Source organism: Nicrophorus vespilloides, unplaced genomic scaffold (assembly GCF_001412225.1).
Source record: "Nicrophorus vespilloides isolate i.1.1-1 unplaced genomic scaffold, Nicve_v1.0, whole genome shotgun sequence".
In the NCBI taxonomy this organism is placed as follows: Eukaryota; Metazoa; Arthropoda; class Insecta; order Coleoptera; family Silphidae; genus Nicrophorus; species Nicrophorus vespilloides.
Window position 1 is genome coordinate 48434 of NW_017097080.1, and position 15922 is coordinate 64355.

Genomic DNA, 15922 nt, shown 5'->3' on the forward strand with positions numbered 1-15922 from the left:
AGGAACACATTTTTGTACATGACGGTTTAGTAATTGTTTAACAATATTTGAAAAGAAAAAAATATATTTGTAGGTTAAACAAAATTTGATTATATAAATGTATTAAACTTACCAGTAAGAATTAAAAGTAAAAATATTATTGAAAACTTGCACAGTTTCACGTTGTTTTTGTAGAGATTGTCGAGAGGCTTTTGCCTGGCAGCTATACCGGATTGGAAATAATGGAAAACAATGTTTGTTTAGCGTTTCGTCAAAGATGGAATGTTTGCTTTTTTATCGAACCGCTAATTGAGATAATAAATACGGTTACCAAGGCAACGTGTTCAATATATTTTTACATTCCAATAATAAATTTCAAAAACAAAAAAAATATAAAAAACAACATAAGGATTTATAAAGATGGAATATTTTCAAAAATTTGCTTGTCACTTTCATCTTCAATTGAGATGTGCAGATAATCAGATATATTTTATAGATTTAAGCTTTTGATTATAAAATATCAATACAAATATTATAAAAATAAACAATATTAATGTAATATTAAAAAATATCAATAATAGTTTTTTTAATTAACTATTAAACATGTGATGAATGTGTTAGGATTTGTTAATCTAGTTGGAAAAATGATTATATAAACTTTGGCATTGGATAATCGGATAGTAAAAGAGATATAAATAAGTTGAACTTTTTCAATTGATATTTTATTTAAAGGTAGACGTATGCTATTTTCGGTATGTGGAATTGAAATGTTCGTCTATGATCGATAATGTTTCGCAGAAGGAGAATTTCACGTGTTCGTGTTTTCTTGCAATAGGAAATCACAATGCAGAGTGAATCTTCTGCAAAGCAACTTTCCTCGTATTATATTGAATGCAAACCGGGTTCAAAAATGTCATCGTTTCAAAAAGATACGTGCCTCTTATCAATGAATTCACTACAATTTTTACTTTACAAAAAAAACTCAACGACATAAAAATCTGAGAATAAAAACTCATAAAGTTAAATGCAATAAAACTAGTAGAGAAAATAGAATTTATAGTAAATAATTTTATAAAATATGAAAGTTAACATTATTAAATATTAAATGAAATTCACACTGTATTGATTTTTTTATAGTTATGTAATGAATCTACACAATTCGTTGTGAAATACGAAATTACTTGATTTATATGAAGACATCTCCGAAATGTCATGTAAAGTTTACCTTGTTTCTTGCCATCACTGCATTTGCCCAAAGCTAAAGGTTAATTGAAATATTTCATCTAAAATTAATTTTATGTCATTTTATTAAAAATCAAAATCAAAGACTAAAAAAACATGATTTTATTTTATTTATTTTAAAATATTGTTTTATATTATTTAAAATCTATTTAATGATATAGAAAAGTAGAATATTAAAAATTTATAAATGAAGTTTAAACTACTTTATAATCCGTGTTGTAATTTAACGAAAGTTTCGTTCCTGTTTAAAAGTTTATTTTCGTAATTGCATTAATTATTTTTAAGCATTCGTTCATGTTCAAAGTTAATTTACTAGAATTTACATTCGGTTTAACCTTTTCTCGAATATCAACAAACATTTATCGCATCTCGAATCTAAACGAATTACATTTTTACTTTGAATTTTTCAACTAAACACACGATTTTATTTTAGTTTTTTTTGTTATCATTTTCGTTATAAATTCAGATTTTTTTTCGTAATTATTTATTGATAATTAAAGTATTTAGAGTTAGATGTAAATATTTCATAGACTGTCAAAATTTAATCCGTCTGTCATTTTTATATATATATTAAATTTTGTTAATAAAGCGTTGGATATCTTTTATAAACTGTCAAAAATTAATCTGTCATTCGTTGTGTCAATTGTAATTATCTATTATATTTTTTATCATAGCAAGAAACAAGCGTTGTTTAACTTTTATAAGTCATAAGTCAAATGTTAATCCATCTGACAATCTGTTACGTCATTTTTATATATCTATTTGATTTTGTTACGCGTTGGAAAATTTTTGTAAAATGTCAAAAGTTATAGCAATAAACACGCGTTGCTTAACTTTTATAAACTGTCAAAAATAATCTATCTGTCAATACGTGATTTTTATATATCTTTTTGATTATGTTACTATAACTGTAGATACTTTTCATTTAACTGTCAAAAATTAATCCGTTTGTCATTTCGTTGTGTCATTTGTATCTTTGATATATTCTATTTTTATACTATAGTACTAAACATTTGTTACTTAACTTTGATAAACTGTCAGTTAATCCATCAGTTAACTCGTGATTCAATTTTTATATCTCTATTTCATTTTGATATAGCGTTGCTTAACTTTTGATAATAATCCATTTGTCATTTATATCTATTCTATTTGTTACCATAGTAACCAAACAATATGAATGGAATTCACGTGATATCATTTACAATCATTATGTAAGAGTCTTAAATATTAAAAAGAGAATCAAAAATCGATTTTCCAACATGCTAGATTCTCTCTAAGTTCGTTCAACCTTCCTACGTATTTTAGTTTCCTTGCATAAATAATCTTTAACGAGATTCAAACTTCTTTTTTTTTTCTTCAAGATTTGATTTTTTTTTGTAAAACAAGAATTCGCGATTTATTTCCCGTTTACTTTTCTTATTTGAACGAGACTCTGGATTTAATGGACCGCATTTTATGTTACATCCCACAAATGTTAAAAATACCCATAAAAGAATCGCTAATGTCTTTGTAGATCTTTCTTGTTTTATTGGAATTCTGCAGTTTTTAAATGTCAAGAGCACATTAACGGATAAAACGGAGATTAAACATTAATATTTAGTGTTTTTAAGTTTAAAAAATAGAATTTATTTTTGTATCGTTTAGTATATAAATGTACGTACACACCACTTATAAGATAAATCGAAAAATAAATCAAATTTGATGTAAATGTAATGAATTTGTGTAAAAAATGTAAAACATGAATATTCAACATAATTTTAGCTAACATTCAGTCCATTTTATTATACAGTATAATTTCCCTTAACGAGTTTAATCCGTTCCAAAATTTCCGGATTCTTACTCATATACTGAAATACTTGTACAGTGAAACGTCATTTTGTGTATATCTGTATTATTATTTTGTATAGAACTGTCTATACACACTAATTATTAAATAAATAGAAAATGCAACATTAATCCTGACGTAACTTTAAATTTGAAGTTGTTGATTCAATATCAACCTGTGACACATAGAAGAAGACAAGTTGTTCATAGCCGCCCTGAGTAATTGCGCTTGTTTCAACACACTCAATGAATTATTTAAAATTATACTAAATAAACAACAAAATACAGAATGAAATCGAAATTCTATTTTTGTAAATGATTAACATTTACTTCTTCGAAATGCATGTATTTCAAGACTTCGTTATCAATGTAATTTTTTTAAATATCATCCGATGAATTATTTACAATGTAACTCTTTATCGCATTGAATTAGTAATAACATAAAATATTCTCTGTACAAAGTAAACATAAAATTATATAAAAAAAAAATGGTTAGTCTGGAATTATTCGTTCGACCGAATTCCGAATGGTCATGTTTATGAAACAATTTGTTAACGTTGACTACAACACGTTTATCTCTTGAGACTCTCTATTTTTTTAACATGTAGTTTCTTCCTTACGCAACGTCGACCTACATCCGCTCTTACACTTTGAGCGTATATGTTTTTTTTTCTTCAAATTTTGTTTTTAAACTAATTAAACCATACACTGTCATCTTTATTAATAGACTAGATTATTGGCGACATTTAAATTGAAATAGTTTTTAATATTTCACTTATTGAATAAACATTATTAATTTAAAAAAAATCTACATAATGTCAGTGTTTATCAATAGAAATAGTTTAAAAATTTTATTCATTGAAAAAATATTAACTTTGTTATGAAATTTTCAACTGAATCAAATATTGGTTGCCAAAATTTAATATTTGCTATTTTTTAATAAAACTGAGTTTGTTCATTACAAATATATTGATTTTAGAACAAATGTGTAAATTTTCACTTACAAAAAAATCGATAATCTAATTTGATTATTTAAAATACAAATAATTTTCATATAGTTTTATTTTTTCATTTGAGGACTGCCTCAATGTACTTTCTATTAAGTACACTTAGATAACACTAATTCTAGTATTATGTGAACAGTTTGTTATTGCGTGCTCGAATTGCATACATGAAATTAATAGTGGACTTGTTGTTGTCGTGAAGGTGTATTAACTGCGACTCTTGCATTGAATAACTGCGAATATGCAGCACAGCACGTATACACGCACTCATCACAAACGCTCAATAAAAATATGCTTATTACCTCTGAGAATTGATGTTTACATAAATTAATAACAGTAGAAACTTTACATTCATTTTGCGACAAAAAAAAGTGTTAAAATACATTATTCAATGTCAATATGGAAAACTAAGATTACAAAAGAAATAATTATTGTATTTTTTGTGTATTATAGGCTTTCATGCCGATTTTTTATACATTCAATTTAGTTTCATATATATAAAATTACTAAAAATTAACAATTTTCATACATATTTATAAGCAATTATTATATTCGTATAACTGGTAACATTTTTTGCGTGTATAAGACGCACATTAAATTTAACATTTTATACTCTGAAAAAGTACATTATTTCGTGTCGTTTGCAAGATTTCTTTATATTCCATCCGTTTCTTCACAAACATCTTAAGCAAAAAAAAACATCACGTTTTAAACGAATTGAAAACTTAGCTTCGTGCTTATCGAGCGAAACCGAAATTCATAACAAAATGAAATTATTTATTTCTTCCACAATTTTTTTAGTTTAATTAAATAACACAAAATATAATAAACACTTATAGTTTCGAAATAAAATAAAATGAAGTAAATTGTTGTTTTGTGAATGAATAATATTCACAGCACAGAACGTTAATTAGTCTCTCACTCTAATTAATTGTTGCTCACATTCCTATGACACAATTCTATTTAAAGAGGTGGCCTTGCAGATTCGAAAGAGTAAACATCTAAACATGAGAGAGAGAAAAAAGGAAGAAATGAGCGTTTCTTTACGATCGCCGAAAGATCGTATATTATATACATGCTTACGTAACAGCGATAATCGATAAATTTAATCGCTTTGTTGTTGCGATATTTTTAAAAATTAACGAAATCCGCAAAAAAAAGTTACAAAAATTATTATATTATGTAACAGAATATTAGTATAAAGTAGCAGAGTAGCAATATGTAAATTTTAAAAAATAAGTGTTTTTGTTCTTTTCAATTATTTTTTGGGTACTTCAAGGTAATGTACTTACACCTATTGTTAATCCGCAAGAAAAGTATAAGAATTATTTCATTATGTAACAGAATATTAGTATAAAACAGCAGAGTTTCATAAATATGCAATATGTAAATTATCAAAAATAAGTGTTTTTCTTTTTTTCAATTTTTTTGGGTGCCTCAAGGTAATGTACTTGCACCTATCGTTATCCGCAAAAAAATACCAGAATTATTGCATTATGTAACAGAATATTAGTACAAAGTAGCAGAGTTTCTCAAATACGCAATATGTAAATTATCAAAAATAAGTGTTTTTCTTCTTTTCAATTATTTTTTGGGTGCCTCAAGGTAATGTACTTGCACCTATCGTTATCCGCAAAAAAAATACAAGAATTATTGCATTATGTAACAGAATATTAGAACAAAGTAGCAGAGTTTCACAAATATGCAATATGTAAATTATCAAAAATAAATGTTTTTCTTTTTTTCAATTATTTTTTCGGTGTCAAGATAATGAACTTGTAGCTATCGTTAATCCGCAAAAAAGTACAAGATTTATTGCATTATGTAACATAATATTAGTATAAAGTAGCAGAGTTTCTCAAATATGCAATAAGTAAATTATCAAAAATATATGTTTTGCAATTAGTTTTTGGGTACCTCGAGGTAAAGTACTTGCACCTATCGTTATCGGAAAAAAAAGTAAAAAAATTATTGCATTAATTAACAAAATATTAGTATAAAGTAGAAGAGTTTCTCAAATATGCAATATATAAATTAGCAAATATAACAAGAAAGCAAAAAAGTACAAGAATTATTGCACTATGTAACAGAATATTAGTATAAAGTAGCAGAGTTTCTCAAATATACAATATATAATTTAGCAAAAATCCATGTTTTTCCATGTCCATTAATAATCAGGTCTACCAACATCAAAATAGTTGAGATAATGGAATTTATTTAAATTAATTAAATTTGATTAGTTTCCAAATAGAATATTTTATTTCTGAATTATTTTACATAATATTTACTATGATAAAATGATATGTAACTACTCAATTAAGAAAATCGTTTATAATCTTAATATTTCATTGGTTCAATTAGTATAATCAAATAAATTTATAACAGAATTTGTATAAAAGTGAAATTAGGGAGATATTTTTTTTAAATAAGTATATGAGTTTTAAAGATATAATAAAGAATCAAAGCATTTCATAAGTTCTGCAACGTTCTAAAGCTTTTCATTAAGTTTTTGAGCGGAATTACCTTTATAGACTTTGTACAAACATAATCTGAAAACTTTCCAGACTCTCTTTTCCTTCTCATATTCATAATCATATTTAATATACAGTTTTTTGTAAGTGTCCATTTCATTAGTACAAAAATTTAATAAAAAATATAAGGCTAAAATATATCACTTTTCCAATTTTTATCCGTTGCTTAACTTTAGAAGCATATAAAATCAATTACTACTAATTAGTTATGAATATATCAAAAGTTGTTACATAAATAAATCATAAGCTTGTGCTAATTGAAATCAGAGACAAACAGAGAAGTAAAAATGACAATAATCACAAATCCACTTATATTTAGAGATTAAGCAATCGTGGATTTTCCAATGTTATTCATAGCACGTGCTTTTCTTGCTTTGAATGGAAATGCATAAAACATAATTGTTATAAATAGAATGAAGTCATTATATCACATTTTAAACTTCATTTTTAAATTAACGTATTTCTATCTAATACAATGAATACATTTTGAAATTCTTACATAAAATATGGGAATATGGGAAATGAAAATTTTCAATTTTATTAGTGATAATTTTCATATAAAATTAATTATATTTTCTTGTTGTATCTACATATTTTTATTACATAACTTTATTATCTTTGCAAATCCAGTTTTACATGACTACGTCTGATAAAAATACAATGTATAATAAATTTGGTTTATGTTATCTATTAATTAAAATAATCATTGAACACATACGTAATTCATTTAATACGTTTCATATTTAATTATTTTTTTTTTGTTGGCAAAAAGATTATGAAAATCAATTAAAAGTTTAATAATTACATTATTTTATAATAGAATTTTAAGAATGAAACAAGTTTCTTATTATATATTGTTATATCGTGATGAAATTTGGTTAGTAGTTCAAATGTATCAACATTGCATTCTTATGCGATCAATGCGAAAACTTGTACATTTTGATGAAATACCAAATTAACGTTAAATTAAATATAAAAAACATGTGAAATTCAGAGAAACGAACAAAAAAATTAATTCAAATGAACAATTTAAATTAATAATAAATAAATAGTATTAAATATTGTTTTTAACAATTTAATATTCTTTAAAATGATCATGTGAGATTTAGAGAACAAAATAGTTCAAATGACCAATTTATCTTAATATTTAACAAAAATATTATCAAATATTCCAACAAATTACTATTATTTTAAAAAAGAACATGTTTAATATTACAAATAGCCAAATAATAAAAAAAAGTAGTTCAAATAAACCATGTAATTAACTACATTTCCAATAATCAGCAGTTGTTGTCAGATTTAAAGGTATTACATCAATATCAATGTATGTACACTTATTGAAAGAAGATACTAATATAAGCGAAGCACGATAAGTTCATTACTTTGTAAAGTGTAATTTATATCATAAACAGGGTTGTAATTTACTCGTTGAAGGAATATTCAATGAAAAATAAATGCAAAAATCATTTTACGTCTTCAGTAAATAACATGGTCGTAAAATGAAACTCTTTACTTTATCATTCACCATGAAAAATGTACTCATAAAATTTTAATTTTTCCAAATAATACAAAAAAACGTTTAGTAATCAACATGGTCGTAAAATGAAACTAATTACGATAATATCAATTTTTAAGAAATATTCTGATAAGTAGTAAAAATGACAACAAAATAAACAAATAATTTTGGATTTGTGTGTCTATATTTTCTGTGTAAACTATTATAGAACAAGATTCACATTCATCAATAGATTTATCTTAGTTCTATTTACGGCCTATAACCAAATGTTAAGGTCAATTAAATAAGATTGAGGTCATTCGTAACTAATTCATGCCTCATATTCGCATCGTTCCGAGTATTGAATAATCTTTCAGTATTAAATGCGATATCTTCAGACAGAAATATTCACAAGTCTCAAGGACTCGACGAAACTCAATCGGGGATTACCGAAGTGTGAATGATTTCAAGAATATTATTTATTATCAATCTAATTAATATTTGCATGAATTGTGAAAGCCGCATAATTAAACTCAACTCTAATTAACTAATTCATGTTTTTACTAAATATCCAATCAAGACATTGACATAGATATTTTGACATATGACAAGACATTGACATATGACTTAGAATATTATTTTTAGGGTTATGATTAATGTCAATGTGACATGCGAATTTGACAGAATTTTCTATTAACATAGGGTGTTATATAATATTTCTTTTTGTTAATAGGACAAATCAACAAAATCAACAATTATTGTTCATCCTAATAAATGACATAAATATTTGCCAGACGTAGAAACTACTTAAAACCAATGACTCTAAAATTGTACAGACATCTGTCTATAATTAGAAGTTGGTACACCTGCCACATTCTTTTGTGACCTGTCATGCAGTGTGGATGTAGGATTAAGTAAATAATTTCCACAGACGAATAATTAATTTCACTGTAATCCAATCTGATTGTGATGTTAGTACCGTATTTACCAAAACATTCGTAATATAATCAATTCGGTTTCGGAAACGAACAATTCGATTTAATTGAATTCGGCTCGGATTTCCATGCACGTATCGATTTCGAATTCGGTCCGAGGATAACGGATCGGATCACTTCCATCCATATGCAGATCGAATTCCGAAGATAGCAGCAGTTGCTCTTCGTGCAGACTCTGAATAGGATGAACAAAAAAGAATATACCTTTGTTTAGTGAACTAACCAGAAAAAAATCTAAAACAAAGCCCATAGCTGATCACTCGACCATAGAGCCATTATTAATGGCACACGCAAACGTGTCTTAATCATGTTATGTAATTTTTTTCTTCTCTTTTGTTTTAGGTGAGCGTTACGAGTTCTATGCTGTCTTGGTAATGTACAGACCCAACCTAGTTGTTTTCTCCATTAATTTCTTCAAATTCCTTCCTCACAGTCGCAACTGGTTTCGTATATCAAAACGAAACCTATTTTCTTTTCATTTTGTATGGTGAAAGTGAGCACTCCCGAAATTACAATTAATACATATAGGTGTGTTTACACTGCAAATCCGTTGATATTTATGTTTGAGTCGCATATTATCGCATATAGATTATTTGCTGATAAGTTTCCGTTTATTATAACCATATGCCAATTACTGATGAACTTTTGATTCAATTCGAATCTAATATATTTTGGATGATTACAACATATTCCACTTAACCTAATCATCAATTAGTTCTAAAACATAACCTTAAACGTCAATCTGTCATTTTTGATTTGACAGTTTTGATTCCATTCGATTCTCATATATTTAAGATGATCACACCTTTTTCCATCTGACCTAATCATCAATTAGTTTCATAATATAACGTAAAAAGTAAACTTGTTGTTAATTTGGCAGTATTTATTTCATTAATGCCCATACATTTCAGATGATTACAGCAAGATAAACTTAACCTAATTGTCAATTATTTTAAAATATCTGTCATTTTCTGTCACATTTGACACTTTTTTACTTAGAAGATTAGCAATGCTCAATATTCAATCGAAGTTCAGATTAGTCATATAAAAAAAATGATTTTTTTTTTATTGACAATTAAAATGTCAAATTTAACTGTCCATTATACTATAATGTTATACTGTATTCATCTTCATAAATTCGTTTCTAGATGAATTCGTAAAACGTAAACTATTTAGAAACAAAATTTTAAAAAATACAAATAAGTGTTATGAATTATTGTATAATAGTTTTATTTACAAAATAATAGAATAATAATAAAAATGATGTAATAACTTCTAAGTAAATTGAAATGCAAACTATACTGTTAACAATATCCTGTTTAGTTTTATCATTTACTGGTGCGAAATGTCTTTCATACATTCTAATTTATTGCATAATAAGTATTGAAAACATTTCTTTTCAATTCATAAATGAATACTGTAAATTAATGTAATTATAGATAAATGTCTTGTAAAGAGAACATGGGCAAAAATAAATTATTACTAATTAACGTTTTCCTAGAATTATCGCATTAAACGTGCATTTTTTGCAAAGAAGTCTGATACACGTTTTATATAGTCAATTTGTATTTATCTGTAAATGGATTAACAATTTTATCGTATATGGAAAACAAGATTTAATAGAGGATTTGTAGAGCAAACAAGATTTTCAAATACGTGCATGATATTAAACGAGTGCAGGGACGTCGATGAATTCTTGGAAATTAGCGATTCATAAATGAGGACTTGCATATGATCATTACTACTTATGATTTATGACAGCTGTCCCTACTTCAGCACGCATCGAGTTAATCAAGCTTATTTATATGATGAAGTAATAATATGGTCGTGTTACATACATTTTATCAAGTGTAATTTAATATTATGATTTATATAAATTTATATAGGTTTTCACTTCAAGAATTTGAAAAAAAGAGCAAAGAACAAAATCTTTTTACAATTTGTTTTTAATAACTCATTTTTTTATCATTTTTCTTAACTTGATTGGCAAATATTCGTCTGATTATGTAATTATTATAAAACAAAATTTTATGACACACATATTATTTTGTCATTTGTCATGTCTTTTTACAATGTCAAATTATTGACATTGTCTTGTCATTTTAAAAGGTCAAATTATTAACATTATGATATCCTTTTCAAATGTTAAATTTAGGATATTGTTATGTACTTTTAAAATTTTAAATTATTGGCATTGTCAAATTGTTTCCAAATGAAGTAAGGACTATAAAAATGTGACAGCTATACATTCTATATATTATTATGTCATTTGTGATTTAAAATGACATATTATTGACATTGTCATGTCCTTTGAAATATTAAATTATTGACAAATGACATATAAAATATTATTTTATTTGTCATTAAATGAAGTAAGAAGTATAAAAATATGAATCTTATAAAATAAAAAAAAACAAATCCAATAATTTTTATTATATATATAAGGTTATATAAGTCATTTGCCACTTTATGAAAATGAGATTTTCGAACTTGCAATTGTTATTAAAATTAGGTAATTAATTGTAAGAAATTTCAATGAAAACAATCGTTAACTGTCATTTTTTTAAATAATTTGACAGCTTTGATTACATACGCCATCTATGTTCTATTTATGTTATTATGAACATTAAAATTGATTTCTACCGTTTAATTTTAATTATAAGTTTAATTATGTGTTAGGAATAGAAAATTTAAATTTGTGAAATTTAAAATTTTTAATGAATCTCATTATTATTTTATGGCCTACTCTGCAATAATAGTAAAGAAAGCTGTAACAGATTGAGCTTCATTAGTGCAGATTTTCTAATATTTTTGTTTTAAAATAAAAATCCCATTACAAAGCAAGGATAAGTATTGTAATATGTTTATATAAAAATTGTAATTAATGTAGACAATACGGTAATTACGTGACTTTTGTTATACGATCAAGATTAAAGCGTTGTTGTTGTTTTTATTTTTGTGCTGCGTCGAGGAAACGTGTGAATTTCTAATTTTAAACACAACAACTACGCTTTTTTTTTATTATTTGTTGTTGGTTCATGTTTCCTCGATTTATCCATTAAATTTACGTGGAAAATCTCTGTAACTGTAAATGCACCGCAAACGCGCGCGCCTACATAACCATCCAAAAATCGGATTACATCTTCTAATGCTCTTTTTCCGGTTATACTCTGCACAACTTTACAAATAAGATAAACAAAAGCGTGAGCATACGCACGCGATCAAGAAAGATAGGAGAAGAAACGATCGGTATATAACGGCAATTAGTTACGAATCCTGACTTTCCGGTTTCGGTTTTTTGGAGACCAGCAAAGCACTTAATTCTGAACGAGCTGCATTATCCTCATCATCCTCTGCACTTGCTAAGACCCAAACGGAACGAAATGCCTGTATAAGTTAAGGAGTTAAACGTCGCGTGAAAATCCCTAACCGCAATTCCGGCAAACTTTCCAGACCGAGATGACATTTTGATTGTGCATCTTAGTCTTAACATTTTTTCTTAAACATCAAATACCAATTTTCGTTTGTTTTGTTTTACTTCCATTCCATTTCACTTTCTCATCTTCTTCATACAAGCATTGTTGAAAAAAATGACATAATGAAATAACGCGAACTTTTATTTACTCGGAAATTAGCATACGAATGTTCGCGTTTGTCTCGAGGTTGAATGGATTTTAATTTTATTATACACACATTTATCAAATTATCTGAAGAAATCTGCGGCATTTTCATTTACAATTATTGTTTTTATTCTCTTGCATTCCTCCGTTGTTGCTACCGTCCAGATCTTGGTTACTAACTACATTTATTTTTATTTCACGATCGTGGTGACCTCGGGTTTATTTTCAATCCGATTTAATCCTCTGTTAATACCGATTCTCTGCCAACGATGCGCATGGATAATTAACTCGTTAGCTAGTTAGCAATTTCCTTAATCATTTTAGTGATTATCTAGTTTTTTTTTTGTCTTACACCATTCATATTTAACTGTCATTAAAATGATCATTAGTATATTGAAAAATGTGTACATCTTAATATTGTTTAACTATTTTAGTTTCAAAACTCCATTACCTGTCATTAAACCTGCCAAAGTCAATATATTATTAATGAACTGTCTATTCTTTGTACTGTCTGACATGAATACACGCTTCCATTAAGTAAATACATGTTTATTTCAATTTTCGTGCTAGAAAATGAGAGTCTTTACATTTTATTTAATTGCTCCATGACCAGGCATGATAATTACATAATTGAAAATGAAAATTGAATAAAAAACTATATCCTTTCTTCTATTATATATTATCAATGTTTAAAATTTTCATTTTTTTTTAATTTATATTGTTTTTCTAAATTTGGAGTTAACTGTATATTTTTTATTTATTTAATTTTATTCAGCAAAAGCGTTTTTTAAAATTATTTAGTGACTGAGATTTTCCGTCTTTTTTCTTAAAATCTTCACATTTTGTTAATCGCATGTTAAAGAGAGCTTTGAATATATAAATTAAAGACAAAATTATAGTTTTTTCAATGAATCTGTTTAATTTATTAATACTAAATTAATGAAAAAATTCAAAAAATTTAAAGTTCTTTGAAATAAATATGATTTTATACTATTCAAATCCACTACGATTTATTTATATCGAACGTATTTGCTAAATGAATAGAATAGAAATGAAACATTGAACAGATATTCAATTTATTCCAAACCGTTATGTCATAACATCCCACCGACTGTTCGAATCAATTGAAGTCCATCAATAATTTATGAATTTTTTACTTGATTTTTTTTTATTCTATCAAAACATCCAAATATGCAGAAACTAATTTGTTTTTGTATGAATAAAATAAATTATGAATAAAAGTGAGAAAAAACGCGAATATTTTATACAACAATCCTTAATTATATGTGAATAAAACACGAGATATATTTATATACACAATAACCTTGCAGGCAATTTTAAAAGCAGACGTTAAAATCACGTTCCCATGCATTATATTTCTGCACTCAACAACTTTTTCCAACATTAATATTTAACATGAAAGAAAGAAATGTACACAATAATGAACCATGCTTTTACCTCAAATTATAATACGCCTATTAAGATATTATTATCCTGCGGTTTCTCGTTATACGCAAATAATATGTGAATAGATGCGGTAAGAAGATCCGCAGTTTCATTTCTATAAGACTCAGAGGAATTCTTGCAATGAATATTACTATTTCTGAGTATAGTGTATAATATATTATTGAAGTTAGTAAACTCGGTGTCATTAATGTTACTGTCAATTATGGTTGCTGTCAACTGTCATTGTCATAATAATATTATTATCCTGCGTTTTCATTTCTATAAGACTCGGAGGAATTCTTGCAATGAATATTACTATTTTTCAGTATATATAACATATATACCTACTAGAGAGCCGCACAAACTTTTTGGTATAATAATTTAAAAAATAATATAAAATATATATAATATTTATGGCTCGTTGAGCCACAACAAGACTCTTGAAGAGCCGCATGCGGCTCGCGAGCCACAGTTTGGCCACCTCTGGTATATAATATATTATTTAAATAAGTAAACTCGGTGTCATTAATGTTACTGTATATTATGGTCAACTGTCAACTGTAATTGTTATGATATTTGTGATTATTATTTAATTTGCTATATTATATAATGTGTTCAATAATTGTGATCGTTGTGATGTGTTGGATAATTGTGATAAATGTATTTTATAATTTATCAAAACTGTCAACTGTCATTTTTGTTTATCTGTCATCGGTGTCAATTAATATTTCACAATTCACTAAGAAAAGAGCAAATATAAATTTATATTCATTATTAATTTGTTATCAATTAAAATCTTATTTATCTTAAAAAAATATATTTTTAATTCCATGATAATAGACTATCCTTTTTTAACTATTTATTGTCATTAATGTTACTGTCAATTATGGTTGCTGTCAATGTCAACTGTCATTGTTATGATATTATTAACCTGCGCTTGCTAATTATGCGCAAATTGTATATGAATATCAATAAATGCAGTAACGAGATCCGTCATATCATTTGTGTAAGACTCGGAGAAATTAGAGAAAGAAGAAACTGCATGTTTATTATTCTTGCAATTAACATTACTTTTTCTGATTGTGATACATATTATATTATTTAAGTTGGAAAACTCTGTGTCATTAATGTTACTGTCAATTATGGTTACTGTCAACTGTCATAATATTATTAAATTGCGATTTTTCATCGTATATGAATAGTGAATAGATGCGGTAAAAAGATCCGCCGTTTCATTTCTGAGGAATTCGAAGAAGAAACTGCCCGTTTTATTCTCTCCTCTTCTTCGAATGCCGGTAACTGATTCAAATTAAATATGCAGGATGGCCAACATCATTCCGATGACGTGAATCACTGCTACCGCATTCTGAGAGCCCAAGAAACACATTATAAAAAAAAGACTGGAAAATGTGTAGAAAGCATTCTTATATATTTATAAAGAATTCTCGAAGATTCCATTATTATCTTTTGCATTTCATAATGTTATAATGCAATTTTCTTTATTTGCATTAATTATGGAGTATTTGTTTTTTGTATAGAGGAAATACTTTGATTTGAAACTTTCCTACTCGAATCTGAAATATATTATAAAATAATTCATCAATAAAGAGTGGAAATATTGTATACTATACTTTTATGATAAGTGGTACTTTTATATGAAAGCTATCAGTACGGTATCAATTATCGTTGCTGTCAGTGTCAGCTATCATTTCTATTAGTAATAACTGTCATTGTCATCTGTCAATGTCAACTGTCATCGGACTTGACCAAGTACATGTTATTAAAT